We start from the raw sequence: 15,157 nt of genomic DNA on the forward strand, positions 1-15,157 counted from the left end.
CAGCGCCCCTAGCGGATGGGAGTCAGCCCGCCACAGCACCCCCAGCGGATGGGAGTCAGCCCGCCACAGCGCCCCCAGCGGATGGGAGTGTGAGAGCGACAGCGCCCCCAGCGGATGGGAGTGAGAGCGACAGCGCCCCCAGCGGATGGGAGTGTGAGAGCGACAGCGCCCCCCCAGCGGATGGGAGTGAGCCCGCCACAGCGTCCCCAGCGGATGGGAGTGTGAGAGCGACAGCGCCCCCAGCGGATGGGAGTGAGAGCGACAGCGCCCCCAGCGGATGGGAGTGAGAGCCACAGCGCCCCCAGCGGATGGGAGTGTCAGAGCGACAGCACCCCCAGTGGATGGGAGTCAGCCCGCCACAACACCCCCAGCAGATGGAAGTGTCAGAGCGACAGCGCCCCCAGCGGATGGGAGTCAGCCCGCCACAGCGCCCCCAGCGGATGGGAGTCAGCCCACCACAGCGCCCCCAGCTGATGGGAGTCAGCCCGCCACAGCGCCCCCAGCGGATGGGAGTCAGCCCGCCACAGCGCCCCCAGCGGATGGGAGTCAGCCCACCACAGCGCCCCCAGCGGATGGGAGTGTCAGAGCGACAGCGCCCCCAGCGGATGGGAGTGTCAGAGCGACAGCGCCCCCCAGCGGATGGGAGTGTGAGAGCCACAGCGCCCCCAGCGGATGGGAGTGTTACGCGTGTTGCAGTGTCTCAGTTGGCAGCACTCTCGCCTCTGAGTCAGAAGGTTGTGGGTTCGAGTCCTGCTCCAGACTCTCGATCACAATTCTACCCTGACACTCCAGCACAGTTCAAGTAATGTACTATTTTTTTAAGTCAATAAACCATTTTATTTCACAACAACTGAAACGATTGATGGTGACTTTCAGTTTGGTAACAAGGACACATTTCAGTGTATATCCTACATTACAACAGTGACTATGCTTCAAAAGTACTTCATTGTCTGTGAAGTGTTTTGGGACGTCCGGTAGTCGTGAAAGGCGCTATATAAATGCAAGTCTCTTTTTTTTTGTCAACGGGAATGTGAGTGTGACAGCTCCCTCCAGCGGTGTCAGCTGTGGCTCAGTGGGTAGCACTCTGTCTCAGAAGGTTGTGGGTCCAAGTCCCACCCCAGAGACTTGAGCACAAAAATCTAGGCCGACACTCCAGTGCAGTGCTGAGGGAGGTGCTGCATTGTCGGAGGTGCCTTCCTTCGGATGAGACGTTAGATCGCGGCCCCATCGACTCTCAATATTTATCCCGCAATCAACATCACTGAAACAGATTATCTGGTCATTATCACATGGCTGTTTGTGGGAGCTTGCTGTGTGCAAATTGGCTGCTGCGTTTCCTATACTATAACAATGACTACACTTCAAAAAGTACTTCATTGGCTGTAAAGCGCTTTGGGATGTCCGGTGATCATGAAAGGCGCTATGTAAATGCAAGTTTTTTTTGTGAGCAGTAGTGTGACTGCGACAGTGCCCCCAGCAACCGGGAGTGTTATGAATTAAACAATGACCCCGCAACAATAGCACAAAAGGAGGCCATTCGGCCCATCATGGCTGTACTGGCTCTTTGAAAGAGCTAGCCAATTAGCCCCACTCCCCTGCTCTTTCCCCACGGCTTTGCAAATTTTTCCTTTTCAAGTGTAGATCCAATTCCCTTTTGAAAGTTACTATTGAATATAGTTCTACCACCCTTTCAGGCAGTGCATTCCAGTATACGACAATTCGGTCTGCTCCTACCTCCTGTGCAACGGTCCCCATTGGCCGCACAGCTCGCACCAGCTTTTTCAATGTTAATACGCAAAACTGTGCATGGGCCACGCACCCAAAAAAAAATTACGGGGCATATTGCCACTGTGTCCTACAAGTACTGATTGTCGGTAAGATACTGGTGTTAGGTGTTGGAAGTGGGGCCGACAGGTGTGTTCCCAGCCAGAGTCCTAATTGATGATTGCTGGCTGTTGTTTCGCTCACTGCCGTCGTGTTCTCCATTTAGGAACTCGCCTGTTCCTCCGGTTCCACCCAAAACACAGCTGCCCACGACCGTACTATTTAACGCTCTCCTCTGCTAATTAAAAGCTGGCCAATTCGAGTTAGCCAGTGGAGCCAAGCCTGGAAGGGGGGGGGGGGTGGCAAGACTTTCAGTGGCATTTGGTGTTGGGTGGGGGGGGGGGGACGAGACGGGAAGATAGTAAAGGAGGTAGGCAACATTGTAGAGGTAGAGTCATAGAGTTATACAGCACAGAAAGAGGCCCTTCGGCCCATCGTGTCCGCGCCGGCCATCAAGCCCTATCTAATCTAATCCCATTTTCCAGCATGTGGTCCGTAGCCTTGTATGCTATGGCATTTCAAGTGCTCATCCAAATGCTTCTTGAATGTTGTGAGGGTTCCTGCCTCTACCACCCTTTCAGGCAGTGAGTTCCAGATTCCAACCACCCTCTGGGTGAAAAAGTTTTTCCTCAAATCCCCTCTAAACCTCCTGCCCCTTACCTTGAATCTATGCCCCCTTGTTATTGACCCCTCTACTAAGGGGAAAAGTTCCTTTCTATCCACCCTATTTATGCCCCTCATAATTATGTATACCTCAATCAGGTCCCCCCTCAGCCTTCACTGCTCCAAGGAAAACAACCCCAGCCTGTCCAGTCTTTCTTCATAGCTGAAGCGCTCCAGCCCAGGTAACATCCTGGTAAATCTCCTCTGCACCCTCTCCAAAGCAATCATATCCTTCCTATAGTGTGGCGACCAGAACTGCACACAGTACTCCAGCTGTGGCCTTACCAGCGTTTTGTACAGCTCCATCATAACCTCCCTGCTCTTATATTCTATGCCTCGGCTAATGAAGGCAAGTATCCCATATGCCTTTTTAACCACCTTATCCACCTGTTCTGCTGCCTTCAGGGATCTATGTACATGCACACCAAGGTCCCTCTGATCCTCTGTCTTTCCTAGGGTCTTACCATTCATTGTGTGTTCCCTTGCCTTGTTAGTCCGTTGATCGTGGCTAGAATATGGGATGTGGAGTTCAATGCAGGGGCAAACAGGGCATGAGGGATAGGCCATTGATGGGGGTTTAATTTGAGCAAGCTGGGAAGTGGTATCTAGCTCTAACACATGCCAGGAAGCTCCTTTTCCTCCGACTATGCCTAACATGGTCATAATCTGTACCCTCCCCATATGTTCTTTTATGAAATATCTGTGGCATGCATGTGGAGCTTCCTGAAGCCGCTAGTTTGTTAATGTCTTCAGGGCGGGAAAAAAAGTGTAAACAGAAACAAAAAAATTCCCAAGCATATCTGTCATTGGGTCAAAAATACAAGGCACTTCTCATAAGTTTGCCAAAATCTTTTTCAATGGAGAGTGCTCCTTTACTCTTATTCTAACAATAAGCGGTAAATTTTAGGGCAAAAATAAGACAACCAGCCGGAGATTCACAGCATCTGCTGGCATCTGAAAGAGAAGAGAGGTTTCGGCTGGAACCCATTTATCAGAACTGGTGCAGGCATAGGAACATAAGAGTAGGCCATACGGCCCCTCGAGCCTGCTCCGCCATTCAATAAGATCATGGCAGCAGAGCCCCTGACTGGCTGTTCAGCAACTTGTATTTATATAGCACTTTTAAGAAAGGGTCGCGAATTACTTTAAAAAGTGGGAAAATTAAAAGGAGCTGGAAGGGGAAAGATAGAAAGCCAGTCGCAAAGTTTTTAAGAGACGCTTGAAGCAGGGAGTAGGTTTTGACAAAGGGCCTTAACTCAATACCATCTTTTCTCTTCCAAATGCCGATGGACTGGCTGCTTCTCCGGCATTTTCTGCTTGCAGTTCAGATCTCTAGCAGTCAGTTTTTCTTCATCTATCAATTTAAGATGGCACAGCGAATTAATGATTGTGAAAAAGGCAAACATGGATTAAAAATGTCTTGGCACGTGAAAAATGTCATCCCATATTTTATTTCAAACTGTGTACATTGCATCAGCAATTCCTTCACCCTACTGTCAGTCACTAACACCAACATTTATCCCAGTCTTCAGTTAAGAACATGGGTAAATAATTGAACATCATTTTAGTTACAGTGCACTGGTGATCATTTCATTTATACACTGAGCAAACTGCAATGGTCACCAAATTTACTCTTAAAACCAGTGAGCTAGTCCAAAGAGCAAAAACACTGACCAACGCACTTCTTTCTGACACAATTAACGGACCAGACAACATCTTCGGTCTGTCAGGAATCCATCTTATACCCTTCCCTCCCACTTCAAGCCTGGCTAAACCCTTAACCACCTTGCATGAGTGTTTGAAGTAATAGGGGAGAAAGTGATAATTCACTTATGACCAGATCTGGAGCCTTAAGTGGGTAGCTTCAGGGTCCTTAAAAGGATAACCAGGCTTGGATGCCTCGACAATAGCTGCTCCCACCCTTTTCGGGTTCCTAACTTCATGCAGAGTTTTTTTTAAAATTCATTCTTGGAATGTGGGAGTCTCTGGCAAGGCCGGCATTTACTGCCCATCCCTAGTTGCCGTGGATGGTTTCGATACAACTGAGTGGCTTGTTAGGCAACCACGTTGCTGTGGGTCCGGAGTCACATATAGGCCAGACTGGGTAAGGGCATAGAAACATAGAAGATAGGAGCAGGAGTAGGCCATTCAGCCCCTCAAGCCTGCTCTGCCATTCAATGAGATCATGGCTGATCATCCAAATTCAGTACCGTCCCTGTCTTCTCCCTATATCCCTTTAGCCTTAAGAAATATATCTAACTCATTCTTGAATATATTTAATGAATTGGCCTCAACTGCCTTCTGTGGTAGAGAATTCCACAGGTTCACCACTCTCTGGGTGAAGACATTCCTCCTCATCTCTGTCCTAAATGGCTTACCCCTTATCCTTAGACTGTGACCCCTGGTTCTGGACTCTCCCGCCATCGGGAACATCCTTCCTGCATCTAGTCTGTCTAGTCCTGTTAGAATTTTATAAGTTTCAATGAGATCCCCTCTCATTCTTCTAAACTCCAGCGAGTATAAGCCCAATCGACCCAATCTCTCCTCATATGTCATTCCTGCCATCCCAGGTATCAGTCTGGTGAATTTTCGCTGCACTCCCTCCATGGCAAGAACATCCTTCCTCAGATAAGGCGACCAAAACTGCACACAATACTCAAGGTGTGGTCTCACCAAAGCCCTGTACAACTGCAGCAAGACATCCTTGTTCCTGTACTCGAATCCTCTCGCTACGAAGGCCAACATACCATTTGCCTTCCTAACTGCCTGCTGCACCTGTATGCTTATCTTCAGCAACTGGTGCACAAGGACACCCAGATCTCGTTGCACTTCCCCTTCTCCCAATCTATTGCCGTTCAGATAATAATCTGCCTTCCTGTTTTTGCCACCAAAGTGGATAACCTCGCACTTATCCATATTATACTGCATCTGCCCAAGCACCCAACCTGTCCAAATCATACTGGAGTTTCTCGGCATCCTCCTCACAGCACACATGCCCACCCAGCTTTGTGTCGTCTGCAAACGTGGAGATATTACATCTAGTTCCCTCAATGTGCGGGAGGCACATCATTCTTCACATGCGAGCCTAGAGTGTCAGCAAGGCCAAGCTTGAATCTGTCCTCAGCACAGGGGTCCTCTGGATAGCAACTGGGGGTGGGAGCGCTGTTCTGAATTTCCTCCTTAGCCCTAGGGGCGCCGAGAGCAGCAGTAGCGGCCCCGGCTGCCATGCCGGCCGAGAGCAGCTGAAGAGCGCAACACAGCCCACAGCGCAACGAGCAGCAGCAGCAGCCACGACGACCCGCTGCAGCACGTCGGCCGGCAGCTCCATGGCAGGAAGCTCGCAGTCCGACTAGGAGGAGGGGAGCCGGGCATGGCGGTCAGAGGTCGGATCATGAGCGGGAGAAGCAGGCCACCACGTGGAGCCGGCAACAGTGAGGAGGAGGCCGCGGTGACGAGGAGGACGGAGCGGCTGAGGGACATCGTGCTCCCACTGCCACTGGAAGCCATTGTATTGACTTTCTGAACACGGCGCTGTATGTATAGCTGACGCGTCCCTACGGGGAGTAAGCATTCCATTGTAATTGTACTTGTACTGGTTACACATGGCAAATAAAATTGAATTGAGATCATTGCTGAGATGTTCCTGGTCTTCTCAGCTCAGTGCCACACCAAGTGAAGCACTTACCAACAAAACCTCCCAGGGTAGCACGTGCACATTCCTTAAGAAGCACATCATTTTTATTTTGGTTTTTAAACTCTTTCAAGAGTAGAAGAAGCAGCTGACACAAATTGGGGAGTGCACAGCAACTACTGGGGTGGGGTGGTAAACAGTCAGTCCCCGACATACAATGTTTTTACAATACTGGTAATCTACCAGAAGAATGTAGCTGTTCATTTATACTGGCTGGACTCCACATTCCTTCAAATCTGAGTCACAGTTCTAGTTCTGAGCTCCAGTGGGTGCGAGCCGATTTGGAAATTGCTCATTCGAGGCCCGGAATGGTGAACAGAAATGCTAGTGTTACTGGGTGAAAGGACAGGTGGATCGAGACTTGCCACAACACAGCTCTGGTGGGGGTTTTGCGAGGGGTTGTGCCCATTGCGTTGACCTGGTTTTTTTATTGCAGTCTGGATCTGGTTGACTTCCTTCTCCAGCATTATCCCATTTAAAAATAACAGAAAATGGCAGCTGTCTCCCATTCTGCCAGCGCATGTCACACCTAATCTGAGCCGTCTTTTGTCTCCACTAGTCCTATCACCATCTCGTCTCGTTTTGAATACCTCTTAATGTCTCTTCACTTCTCCTTTGTTCTCGCCCAGCCTGGCCTCTTAATCTATTTCATTTCCTGTGCTTCTTTAGTCTTGACAAAGGGTTTTCACCCAAAACGTTGACTCTATTTTCTCTCCACGGCTGTTGCCGGGCCTGCTGAGTTTTTCCAGCATTTTCTGTTGTTATTTCGGATTTCCAGCATCAGCAGTATTTTGCTATTATCCCATTTTAATTGTTTAATCACCCTAGCTATTGGCATACTTTAATGCTTCTGATATCCTTTTCATTGCCTCACTGAGATGATCTTTTATATCCAACAGGTTCTTGCTTCACTGTTAAGCAGTTCACAGGTCATTCACCCGTTAACTTCCTCCAGGTGACTGGAGTATCTATTCACAGAATCACAGAAACCCCACAGTGCAGATAGAGGCCATTTCGGCCCATCGAGCCTGCACCGACACATATCCCACCCGATCCCCGTAACCCCTACACCAACACATATCCCACCCTATCCCCGTAACCCCACGTATTTAATCCCCCTAACACTAAGGGTCAATTTATCATAGCCAATCAACCTAACCCGCACATCTTTGGACTGTGGGAGGAAACCGGAGCACCCGGAGGAAACCCACGCAAACACGGGGAGAATGTGCAAACTCCACACAGACAGTCGCCCGAGGCCGGATTCGAACCCGGGTCCCTGGCGCTGTGAGGCAACAGTGCTAACCACTATGCCACCGTGCTGCCATTGTTTCTATTTCTCCCCCACCCATTAAATGAGGGTAAACACACAAAACTTCAAACCTGGTTTTGTTTTCTTTCCACCATTTAATGATTTTACTTCAGATTTTCAGCCTTTTTAAAAAAAATGTCACCATCTCTAGATACAAACAGCAACGATAATCAATCATTAACCCTGCAACTATGCTGGTGACTGAACAATTAGGAGCTAAAGCTTAATGGTGCTTGTACACTGATAACATGCCCTGCCAACTGCAGACACACGCTACTATTGCGCCAACAATACCCAGCAGCAGCAAGGAAGCAAAGTGCACCTCCCGGCAGCGGTCCAGGACCTTGGGTTCCAAGATCACTTATTGGAAGCAGCACAAATCGCAGGCCTTGAACAGCGAGGGCAGTACTTCTAGATCACTGGCCTGTGCTTGGGTTTTTTGGTCATGTGTCTGCTCTGCTGCGAGCTGCTTCCCATGTCATACAGAAGCACCAGAGTCCCTTTCTACCTCACTTGTAACTTTCCTTTACCCTCCCGCCTTCCCTTATGTTACCGCCTGCGAGGCATAGAATATAAGAGCAGGGAGGTTATGTTTGAAGTGTATAAAACACTAGCTAGGCCGCAGTTAGAGTACTGCGTACAGTCCTGGTCACCACATTACAGGAAATATGTGATTGCACTGGAGAGGGTATAGATGTTGCCAAGGCGGTTGAATTTTAGCTATGAGGAAAGATCGGATAGGTTGGGCTTGTTTTCTTTGGAACAGAGGAGGCTGAGGGGAGATTTAATTGAATTGTATAAAATTATGAGGCACCTAGTGTTGATAGGAAGGACCTATTTCACTTAGCAGAGGTCAATAGCCAGGGGGCATAGATTTAAAGTGATTGGTAGAAGGATTAGAGGGGAGTTGAGGACATTTTTCACCCAGAGGGCGGGGGGGTTCTGGAACTCACTGCCTGAAAGGAGGGTAGAGGCAGAAACCCTCATCACATTTAAAAAGTACTTGAAGTGCTGTAACCTACAGGGTCTATGGACCAAGAGCTGGAAAGTGGGATTAGGCTGGAGAGCTCTTTTTCGGCCGGCACAGACACGATGGGTGGAATGGCCTCCTTCTGTGCTGTAAATTTCTATGATTCCTAACAATCACGTCTTATTAGCACCAGTGAAGTGGCAGCAATTGACTCAGATCAGTTCAAGGCTTTATTATAAGATTAAATTAAGCCCAATATAAAAAGCTAAGCATAGAACCGCAGCTCAAAAGTGTTTAGGGGAAGACAGCCGATACTAATTTAAATTTCCCCTCCACTTCAAAATCAAAATGGTTTCTTGAAGCAGCCAAACCTGTTTTACTGCTTTCAACCTTCGTCGTGTTCTCCACCAGGATCCTTAGCCTCTCAATTTAAGATAAAGGTTTAACATGAGTCCTTCAGCTCCATAAAACTCTGGATGAAAAAAAATCTACTCCCAACTACGTTCATTAAAATATTCCGTTTCCTCCGTCTCTCTTTTTTTTTAAACTCAGCTTCCAGACTATACAAAGGAGCCTCATTTTATGGCAGTGTAATATGTTTAAGTTCTGAGGTAAATGTTCACTGTGTAAATAAAATTAGCAAATGTAGTGCAAGACAACATGCCTTCAACACCGTCTGTTTAGATACCTGTCTGTAGCAATCACTCAAGGACAGCCCCAACAGTATGTCAGTATGCTGTTAGATACTGGTTTGACACAACGTGGAATGGCCAGGATGGAGTTATACTGCCAGCTATGTCGTGCTCATTAGTCAGTCGAGCAAAGAACAGCTCTTCTCATTGGCTAACTTACGTGCTGGTTAAATTTTACATTGGCTGGCGGGATATCTGCCTCTCGGCCAACAAAAGTTTTCCAAGTTCGCAGGTGGGTCAAGTAACTGGCTGAATACATTTTTAATGTTTGCTTCGGGCTCACAGTGATCTCCCTCCACTTGCCAGTGTTCATACCCCAGATGTACTGCACAGGCTGCAGTGATGAGAGCTGGAGGCATTTCATTCTGGTGCAAAGTGTGGAGTGCAACCGGCTGGTTAGTAACTCGGGCCAGGAACCCGCTGAAGAGAGACTCCATTTTCATGGGGGATTGTCAGAGGCAGGCTTTGGTAGGAGACTTCACAGCGAGACACAAGTTTCACACAGACTCTCACTCTGAACATTCTAGCAGCAGTTAATTAAAATATTGCTTTCTTCCAAAGCTTATCTGAACAGGACGTCCTCTCCATATCAACGTCTGATATACCTATCAATTCGTCCAATAAAAAGCGACGAGTTAGGAACGTAACTAAAGGTTTTTATTGACTAAATAACAGAGCCCACCCTCGTGGGTGATCGGGTCCAACAAGGAGGAATACCAGCCAGTCGACTACCTTTATACCTGGGCCGGTAGGTGGAACCATGGGCGGAGTCGGAGGTGGTCAGCCCAGGTATAACAGCGCGACAAAGAGGCGACCTCGTATCGTGATACAACAGTGATAACGGTGATAACAATACAACAGTGATAACTATAGTGTAACGATAAAAGTGGTTTACCACATTCACCCCTTGTTTAGATTTGAGTCCGGCGGGGTGAAGTGTACTACCAGTTCTGGTATGTCAGTCTGTCCGGAGGCCTCGTAAGCCTCTCCGATCGTTGCAGCGGCGGTGCTGCATTATCCGGTGTTAGTGCTGGTGTCTGCGTGGTCGGCGAAGGCTCGTGGGGTTCCGGCATGCCGTCTACCTGGGCTGGAATTGGGGGGGGTGGTGGGGGGGGGGGGGGGGGTAAAGGTGGTGTCTCCGGAGTGCCCGAGGGTGCGAGGTCTCGTAAGGAGACAGTGTCCTCCCGCCCGTCTGGGTAAGCCACGTAGGCGTACTGGGGGTTGGCGTGCAGGAGGTTCACCCTCTCGACCAGGGGGTCTGTTTTATGGGCCCTCACGTGCTTTCGCAGCAAGACGGGCCCCGGAGAGGTCAGCCAGGTTGGTAGAGTGGTTCCCGTAGTCGACTTCCTGGGGAAAACAAACATTCGTTCATGGGGGGTGGCGTTAACGGCAGTGCAAAGTAGTGACCGGATGGAGTGCAGCGCTGTCGGGAGGACTTCCTGCCAGCGGGAGGTTGGGAGGCCCTTAGACTTTAAGGCTAAGAGGACGGCCTTCCATACCGTCGCGTTCTCTCTTTCCACCTGGCCGTTCCCTCGGGGGTTGTAGCTGGTGGTCCTACTTGCTGCAATACCTCTCGCTAGTAGGAACTGACGGAGTTCCTCGCTCATGAAAGAGGAGCCCCGGTCACTATGTATATAGTTTGGGAACCCGAACAAGGCGAAGAGGTCGTTCAGGCATTTAATGACCGTGGTACTGGTCATGTCTGGGCAGGGGAAGGCAAAGGGGAAACGGGAGTACTCATCAACAATGTTGAGGAAGTACACGTTACGGTCAGAGGACGGGAGGGGCCCCTTAAAGTCGATGCTCAGGCGCTCGAAGGGGCGGGTGGCCTTGATCAGGCTTGCTCTGTCCGGCCTAAAGAAGTGCGGTTTGCACTCGGCACAGGTCTGGCAGTTCCTGGTTATGGTCCTGACCTCCTCGATGGAGTAGGGCAGGTTGCGGGCCTTAATGAAGTGGTAAAGTCTGGTGACCCCGGGGTGGCAGAGGTCGTTGTGGAGGGTCTGAAGTCTATCACTTTGCGCGCTGGCGCATGTAATTCGTGACAGAGCATCGGGGGGTTCGTTCAGCTTACCTGGCCGGTACAAGATATCATAATCATAGGTGGAGAGCTCGATTCTCCACCTCAAGATCTTGTCATTCTTGATTTTGCCCCTCAGCTTGTTATTAAACATAAAAGCGACCGAACGTTGGTCGGTAAGGAGGGTAAATCGTTTGCCTGCCAGGTAGTGCCTCCAGCGTCGTACCGCCTCCACAATCGCCTGGGCCTCCTTCTCGACCGACGAGTGTCGGATCTCAGGGCCCTGTAGGGTCCTTGAGAAGAAGGCCACCGGTCTCCCCTCCTGGTTAAGGGTGGCGGCTAGGGCGAAGTCGGATGCATCGCTCTCGACTTGGAAGGGGATGGACTCATCCACTGCGTGCATAGTGGCCTTGGCAATGTCTCCCTTAATGAGGGAGAAGGCTGCGCACGCTTCCTCCGTAAGGGGGAAGGATGTGGACTTCATGAGGGGTCTGGCTTTGTCCGCATAATTGGGCACCCATTGGGCATAGTAGGCGAAGAGCCCCAGGGTTCTCTTAAGTGCCTTAGGGCAGTGGGGGAGGGGTAGCTCCATGAGGGGGCGCATTCTTTCGGGGTCGGGGCCGATGAGTCCGTTCTCTACTACACAGCCAAGGATGGCAAGGCGCGAGGTGTTAAACACACATTTCTCCTTATTGTAGGTGAGGTTCAGCCGTTGGGCTGTACGGAGGAATTTCTCCAGATTCACGTCGTGGTCCTGCCCGTCGCGGCCGCAGATGGTGACGTTATCTAGGTAGGGGAATGTGGCCTGCAGTCCGTTCTGGTCAACCATCCGGTCCATCTCCCTTTGGAAGACCGAGACCCCGTTGGTGACACCGAAGGGGACCCTAAGGAAGTGGTATAGGCGCCCATTCGCCTCGAAGGCGGTGTACTGGCGGTCCTCGGGGTGGATAGGGAGTTGGTGGTAGGCCGACTTAAGGTCGATGGTCGAGAATACGCGGTATTGTGCAATCTGATTGACCATGTCAGATATGCGGGGAAGGGGGTATGCGTCCAGCTGCGTGTATCTGTTTATGGTCTGGCTGTAGTCGATGACCAGGCGATTTTTATCGCCGGTCTTAACGACCACGACCTGGGCACGCCAGGGGCTGTTGCTCCCCTCGATGATGCCCTCCTTCAGGAGACGCTGCACCTCAGAGCTAATGAAAGCTCTGTCCCCAGCGCTGTACCGCCTGCTCTTGGTAGCGACGGGTTTGCAGTCGGGGGTGAGGTTAGCGAACAGGGAAGGTGGCGGCACCTTGAGGGTGGATAGGCTGCAGGTGTTACGCGGTGGGCGGTTTAACCTTCGCTGGTTGTCGACTGTGAGTGGGGGGAGGGGTCCACCGTATGCTAGGGTTACACTTTGGAGGTGGGATTGGAAGTCCAGCCCTAGTAGGACGGCAGCGCAGAGCTGGGGGAGGACGAGGAGTTTAAAGTTTTTATACTCTGTACCCTTAACCGACAAGGTCACAGCACAGTAGCCGCTAATGTCCGTGGCGTGGGACCTCGATGCCATCGAGATTCGGTTGCGCGTTGGCAGGACAGGGAGGGAGTAGTGGCTCACCGTGTCTGGGTGGATGAAGCTCTCCGTGCTTCCGCTGTCGAACAGGCAGGTCGTGGCGTGGCCGTTTACTTTGATGTCCATCATCGACTTGGACAGGTGGTGTGGGCGGGCTTGATCCAGAGTGACGGAGGCTAGCGTGTAGGTAAGCGAGTCGTTGTCGTCTGCGGGCGAGGCGGTCGTCGGGTCCGGGGGCCCGGTGGCAGTCGGGCGTGGTGGGTAAAATGGCGTCTCCCACGAGGTAGGACAAAATGGCGAAGATGGCTGCCCCCATAACTCACATGAGGCACTATTGGGGTCGGTTGCCTTGATCAAAGATGGCCGCCCCCATGACTCACGTGTGGGGATACTGGCCTCAGTTGCCGTGAAAGAAGATGGCCGCCCCCACAGTTCGCATGAGGCACTGCTGGCCTCTGAAGATCCGCTCCTGCAGGCCTTAGAGAAGTGGCCTTTCTTCCTGCAGGTTGCGCAGGTAGAGTTCCTGGCTGGGCAGCGCGACCTCGGGTGCTTCTCCTGGCCGCAAAAGAAGCAGCCGGCGGCCCGATCGCGGGTGCCCGATGTCGGAGCCGGTACCGGGGGTGGCGGGCCCGGTCCGCCGACGCTGAGGTAGGTCCCGGGGGCGGCGCTGCGAAGGGTATTGCGGTAGGGGTCGGGCCCGAGTCCCAGGGTCGCGAGCAGTACCTGGAAAACGCCTCCTGGTCCTGATGGGCCACCTCCAGGGAGAGAGCGAGGGCTTCAGCTTTGTCCAGGTCGAGGTCTTTAGCTTCAAGCAGTCTTTGCCGTGAGTAGTCGGACTGTAGGCCTTTCACAAAGGCATCGCGGATATTATCTTCCGTATTTTCAACAGCCGTCACCGCTTTAAAGTCACAGTTCCTGCCGAGTGCTCTTAGCGCCCGTAAAAATTCAGCTACAGACTCTCCTGGCTGTTGCGGGCGGGATCTTAGGAGGTGCCTGGTGTACATGTAATTTACCAGGCTGCGGTACTGCTGTTTCAGTAGGTTGATAGCGGCCTCGTACGTAGTCGTGTCCTGGATGAGTGCGTATACTCTCGGGCTCGCTTGGGCGTTCAGAAGTCTTAGTTTGGATCTCTGCGGGGCGCCGGATTCTTCCAGGTAGGATTCGAAGCAGTCCAGCCAGTGTTTGAGGTTGAGGGCTGCGTTTGCTGCCTGTGGGTTTAGATCCAGGTACGGTGGTTTGAGGGCTTGCAGCCAAGCCGGCTGGTGTGGCTGTGCTTCTGGGAGGGCTTCTGGCTGGCCAGTAGTAGACATCTTTAAAATTTAGTCAATAAAATTGATATACCTATCAATTCGTCCAATAAAAAGCGATGAGTTAGGAACGTAACTAAAGGTTTTTATTGACTAAATAACAGAGCCCACCCTCGTGGGTGATCGGGTCCAACAAGGAGGAATACCAGCCAGTCGACTACCTTTATACCTGGGCAGGTAGGTGGAGCCATGGGCGGAGTCGGAGGTGGTCAGCCCAGGTATAACAGCGCGACAAGAGGCGACCTCGTATCGTGATACAACAGTGATAACGGTGATAACAATACAACAGTGATAACTATAGTGTAACGATAAAAGTGGTTTACCACAACGTCCCAATAATATGATAGCAAAATACTGCGGACACTGGAAATCCAAAATAACAGAAAATGCTGGAAAAACTCAGCAGGCCAGGCAACACCCATGGAGAGAGAAATAGAGTCAACGTTTCAGGTTTGTGACCCTTCGTCACGACTGTTCTGAGGAAGGGTTTCGACCCGAAACATTGACACTATTTCTCTCTCCACGGATGTTGCCTGGCCTGCTGAGTTTTTCCAGCATTTTCTGTTGTTATTTCCCAATATACCATGGTATCATTTTAAACATGATCAAAAACAAAATCAGTACTATTGGATAAATGCTTGAAAAGGAAAAACTTGCAAGGCTATGGTGAAGGAGCAGGGGAGTGGGACCTTTAATTTTTTTGGGGGGGGGGGGGGGGCCGCGCGGCTCATTCAAAAATCCGCACATGCGCGATTTTTGCATTTAAAAGTCGGTGAGCCGGCTGCGCGGGAGGTCCAGAGCGCTGCACGGCCGCATAACTTACAAGGGAAAATTGAGTGGGACTAATTGGATAGCTCTTTCAAAGAGCCAGCGCAGACACAATGGGTCGAATGGCCTCTTTCTGTGCTTTATGTCTCTGTGATTTGCAACACAATTATCAGGAGGATCTGAACAACAGGATGGAGTTTTCAAAAACACAATTCCCTTAAAGTTGAAAAATCTGGTGCATCATCCAGTTTGTGTGTGATGTAACAGCTGGACTGGTGAAGAAATCCTCGTCGAATACCACACCTCCCAAACCCACGACCTCTTCCACCTAGAAGGACAAGGGCAGCAGATGCATGGG

This window comes from Somniosus microcephalus, chromosome 32 (assembly GCF_052327205.1).
Source record: "Somniosus microcephalus isolate GS21.2 chromosome 32, FLI_Smic_1.0, whole genome shotgun sequence".
Taxonomy (NCBI): domain Eukaryota; kingdom Metazoa; phylum Chordata; class Chondrichthyes; order Squaliformes; family Somniosidae; genus Somniosus; species Somniosus microcephalus.